This window comes from Cebus imitator, unplaced genomic scaffold, assembly GCF_001604975.1.
Source record: "Cebus imitator isolate Cc_AM_T3 unplaced genomic scaffold, Cebus_imitator-1.0 Scaffold823, whole genome shotgun sequence".
Lineage (NCBI taxonomy): Eukaryota > Metazoa > Chordata > Mammalia > Primates > Cebidae > Cebus > Cebus imitator.
Window position 1 is genome coordinate 153,635 of NW_016108138.1, and position 4,867 is coordinate 158,501.

At 46.8% G+C, this 4,867-nt stretch overlaps 1 protein-coding gene and 1 long non-coding RNA gene across 2 annotated transcripts in view; both read right to left on the minus strand.

Moving 5' to 3' along the window:
• The window catches only part of LOC119469768, a 13,404-nt gene extending 9,438 nt beyond the window's left edge, over nucleotides 1–3,966 (minus strand). The window contains exon 1 of the long non-coding RNA XR_005198611.1: nucleotides 3,885–3,966. This is a non-coding gene — a long non-coding RNA (uncharacterized LOC119469768). The remainder of the gene's footprint in view (nucleotides 1–3,884) is intronic.
• Nucleotides 1–4,867, minus strand: part of LOC108297631 (zinc finger protein 43-like) — a 59,455-nt gene that overhangs the window by 34,340 nt on the left and 20,248 nt on the right.

Below are 4,867 nucleotides of genomic sequence, written 5' to 3' on the forward strand. Positions count from 1 at the left end.
CTATGCTCAGCTGATTTTTTGTATTTTTAGTAGAGACGGGGTTTCACCATGTTGACCAGGATGGTCTCGATCTCTTGACCTCGTGATCCACCCGCCTCGGCCTCCCAAAGTGCTAGGATTACAGGCGTGAGCCACCGCGCCCGGCGGAAATGTTCATTTTCTACAGCCAAAGTAAGAGAGATTTTCCCTATTCTTTTCCTTGGTAGCATTCTAAAAGCTAAGCCTTGGCAATCTATTGAAAATCACCTAGCCATAAAAGACATCTGAGAAGATTCCTAAACCCATTTTGGGAAATAAAAAGGTAAATGAGAATTCTTTTTTTTTTTTAAGACGGGGTTTCACCATGATGGCCAGGCTGGTCTTGAACTCCTGACCTCAGGTGAACCACCCACCTTGGCCTCCCAAACTGCTAGGATTACAGGCGTGAGCCACCGCGCCCAGCCAAGAATTCTTAACAAATGGAATATATAATTAGGTATTTTTTTTTCTGAAACCCACCTCTTTTATGCTCTTTGTAAATATTTTCTCACCTTTTATATCCTACTAAAAAAATGCAATTAAAAAACTGAAGCCTGGGCGCAGTGGCTCAGGCCTGTAACCCTAGCACTTTGGGAGGCTGAGGCAGGTGGATCACGAGGTCAGGAGTTCGAGAACATCCTGGCGAACACGGTGAAATCCCATCTCTACTAAAAATACAGAAATTAGCCCGGCATGGTGGCACGTGCCTATAGTCCCAGCTACACGGGAGGCTGAGGCAGGAGAATCACTTGAACCCGGGAGGCGAAGGTTTCAGTGAGCCAAGATCATGCCGCTGCACTCCACCCTGGGCAACAGCAAGACTCTGTCTTAACAACAACAACAACAACAACAAAAACTGAAGTTAAAATAAGTGCACACATTTTTTCAAGGTGACAAACCGAGAGACTGGCAGTGCTGATTAGAAAACAGATGTGTCTGACTCATGTGTCAACTCAGGGCATCCAATCACTTGAGAGATTCTCCCACCCACTTCTGCTCACTCAAGTGCGCAATGACAACCCTCTCAGGAGACATCGCACTATGCCTCAGTGACTGCCAAGGTGCATTTTACTTTGCAACTTCTTGCACCATCTCACTGGGGTCAGGCCTTTTGTTTTGTTTTTGAGATACTATTTTCACTTTCACAAATCTTAGAGAAGCCAGGGGGCAGAAATTATTTCTGTGTTTTCCCCTCAATATCAGCATCTGATTGGCCAACTAGTGATGTCTTTCCATGAAATGGAAGCTAAGCTGACTTGTGTGAAGACTATCTGAATGTCTCAAAGGGTTTGCTTTTCAATGGAAGAGTCCCCCAGGAGATACACTCAGCCTCAGGGAATCTGCCTGCTCCCTTGAGAGGCTACACTCCAAACCTCAGGTTGTCCTATAGGAAAAAATGATGTAGAAGCTGATATTCAGTAGACACTGCAGCACACATAGCCATGGCTGTTAATCTTGGTTTATCCCCAGACAGTACTAAAACTCAGGACCACAAAAAAAAAAAAAAAAAAAAAATGAAGTGTGGCTGAGGGCACATCACCCCACAAATTTTCCTAAGGAAAAATTTTACCTAAAAATATCCTGAAAAAGTCTCTCCGCCTAGGGAAAACAAAAGAAAAAGAGAAGCCAGCCATGGTAGCTGAGGTGGGTGGATCACCTGAGGTTAGGATTCAAGACCAGTCTGGCCAACATGGAAAAACCTAGTCTCTAATAAAAATACAAAAATTAGGCCAGGTGTGGTGGTTCACACCTGTAATCCCAGCACTTTCAGAGGCTGAGGCCCCGCGGATCACTTGAGGTCAGGAGTTCCAGAACAACCTGACTAACATAGTGAAACCCCATCTCTATTAAAAATACAAAAATTAGCCGGGAATGGTGGAGCATGCCTGTAATCCCAGCTACTCTGGAGGCTGAGGCAGGAGAATCGCTTAAACCCAGAAGGCGGAGGTTGCAGTGAGCTGAGATCGCACCATTGCATCACAGCCTGGGTGAAAAGAGCAAAACTGGCTGGGCGCGGTGGCTCACGCCTGTAATCCTAGCACTTTGGGAGGCCGAAGTGGGTGGATCACCTGAGGTCAGAAGTTCAAGACCAGCCTGGCCAACATGGAGAAACCCCATCTTTTAAAAAAATAAAAAATAAATAAAGAAAAAAGAAAAGAGCAAAACTCTGTCACATTAAAAAAAAAAAAAAAAAAAAAATTAGCTGGCTGTGGTAGTAGGTGCCTATAGTTCCAGCTACTCAAGTGGCTAAAGCAAAAGAATCTCTTGAACCAGGAAGGCAGAGGTTGCAGTGAGCTGAGATCGCGCCATTGCACTACAGCCTGGGTGAAAAGAGTGAAACCGTGTCACAAAGAAAAATAAATAATAAAATTTAATTAATAAATAAATAAATTAGTCGGGCGTGGTGGTAGGCGCCTATAGTTCCAGCTACTCGAGTGGCTACAGCAAAAGAAGCGCTTGAGCCAGGGAGGTAGAGGTTGCAGTGAGCCGAGATCACGCCATTGCACTCCAGCCTAGGAGACGGAGTGAGGCTCCGTCAAAACAAAAACAAAAACACTAAGTCAAATACTTTATAAAATACTATACTGGGGAAAACAAAATTCAGGCTTAACCAACTATAAAATGCCAATTTACCTGATTACATAACCAGGAAATTTCCACCTTAATCGTACAAATTTAAAAAACTATACCTAACAAATTACTGAATTTGGTTTTCTCCATCCTGCACCTTATAAAAGTCTTTCCTGGCAGGGCGCGGTGGCTCAACCTGTAATCCTATCATTTTGGGAAGCCGAGGCGGGTGAATTGCCGGAGCTCAAAAGTTCGAGAACAGTCCGGGCAACATGGTGAAACCCCACCTCAACTAAAATAGAAAAAATTTGCTGGGTGTGGTGGTGCGCTCCTGTAGTCCCAGCTACTTGGGAGGCTGAGGCAGAATAGCTTGAACCCCGAAGAGGGAGATTGCAGTGAGCCAGGATCGCGCCATTGCACTCCAGCCTGGGTGACAGAGCGAGACTCCGTCTTAAACAAGCAAATGTCTTTCCTTCATTCCCCAGGGACCACAAACTACAAACCATAGCTGGGTGTTCCACAATTCTTAAATTGCTCTTTGATTAAATTTTTTAATATTTTTGTGTAATTATCAAGTGTAATCATATATAAAATCTTTAATATTTTCTCATAAATTTCTTTTCTTTTCTTTTTTTTGAGACAAGAGTTTCGCTGCGACGCCCAGGATGGAGGGCAATGGCACAATCTCGGCTCACTACCTCAGCCTCCTGGGTTCAAGCTATACTCCTGTCTCAGCCTCCCGAGTAGCTGGGACTACAGGTGCGCACCACCATGCCCGGGTAATTTTTGTATTATTGGCCAGGCTGGTCTCGAACTCCTGACCTCAAGTGATCTGCCCGCCTCGGCCTTCCAAAGTGGTGGGATTACAGGCGTGAGTCACCGCGCCTGGCCAACTCTCATAAGTTTCTAATAGACGAAAAGCGGGACTGGAAACGCCAGGGACCAACGCTCTTCTCGTTCATCAACCCGCACCCCGAGTCAGGATTCTCCCCTGACGCCCCTCCCATGGTCCCTGCACAATGTGAGAGACGCGGTGCTGCGAGTACAGAGCTGCCCAGAGAGGGCTCCAGGCCAGGGCACAGTCACTACGCAGGGAAGAGACAGGACGCCCGGGGGCCCAGCTGTCAGCGCAGCCGCCATCTTATGGCTGAAGGGGACTGAGGCCGAGCTCGGCAAGAACTCGGGGGGCAGATTGTGGAGCTGATTGCTGGGAGGCCTGAGTCCGCCACGGCCACTTCGCACCGGTTCCAACCAGCCTCTTCCCCTCTCTCGGGATGTCGACCCGGTAATCTCACCATTTCTAGGCTTCCAGAGGGTCCTGGTGTCTTAGCTGTGGATTTCCCAATACCTGCAGCTCACAGGCCCACAAAGGCCGTACCTCTAAGAGCAGAGAAAATAGAGAAGTGAAGACGAGACCTGGAGCTCCGGCTGCCGGGAGAGACAAAGGCCCCGCCACATCCCGGAAGCCGCCCTGTCCGCTCCAGCTGCGTGCCTGATTGGACGGTTTCCAGCCCAGCGCCCCTGATTGGATAACGTCTAACGTCCTGCCCCCTCAAACCCTGAGTGACAGAAGATGTGATCAGACGCTGAGCGAATGGAGAGCTACAGCCTAGGCTGCAGCGTTTTCTGGCAGGGCTTTCTCCCAGAGCTGAGCCAGGCCAACCCCAGAGGGTATTTGCCTTTAATCTTGTGTATAAGGTCATACGCATTTATAAATAATACACTATATGGCTACTAAAAAATGAAACGAATAATTATTTTAAAATTTCAGCTCCTATGACCTTCTTAGCTTCTGGTCCTTTGAGCAGGAAACATTACAAACATTAAATATTTATTATTTTTTATTGTCTTTTTCTTTCTTTCCTTTCTTCTTCTTGAGAGAGCCTCTCTCTGTTATCCAGACTGGAGTGCAGTGACATGATTGCAGCTCACTGCAGCCTCAGGAATCTAGGCTCGAGCAACTTAGTACCTCAGCCTTCTGAGTAGCTAGGACCACTGACATGTGCCACCATATTCAGCTAATTTGTTATTATATTGTAGAGATGAAGCCTCATTATGTAGCCCAGGCTGGTCTCAAACTCTACGGCTCAATCCCAAAATGCTAGGATTACAGGCATGAACCATCACATTCAGACAGTTTTTTAAATATTAAATTATATATATATATATGGCACTGGCCTGGTGCAGTGGCTTACGCCTGTAATCCCAGGCACTTTGGGAGCCCGAGGTGGGTGGATCAGGAGGTCAGGAGTTCAAGACCAGCCTAGCCAAGATGGTG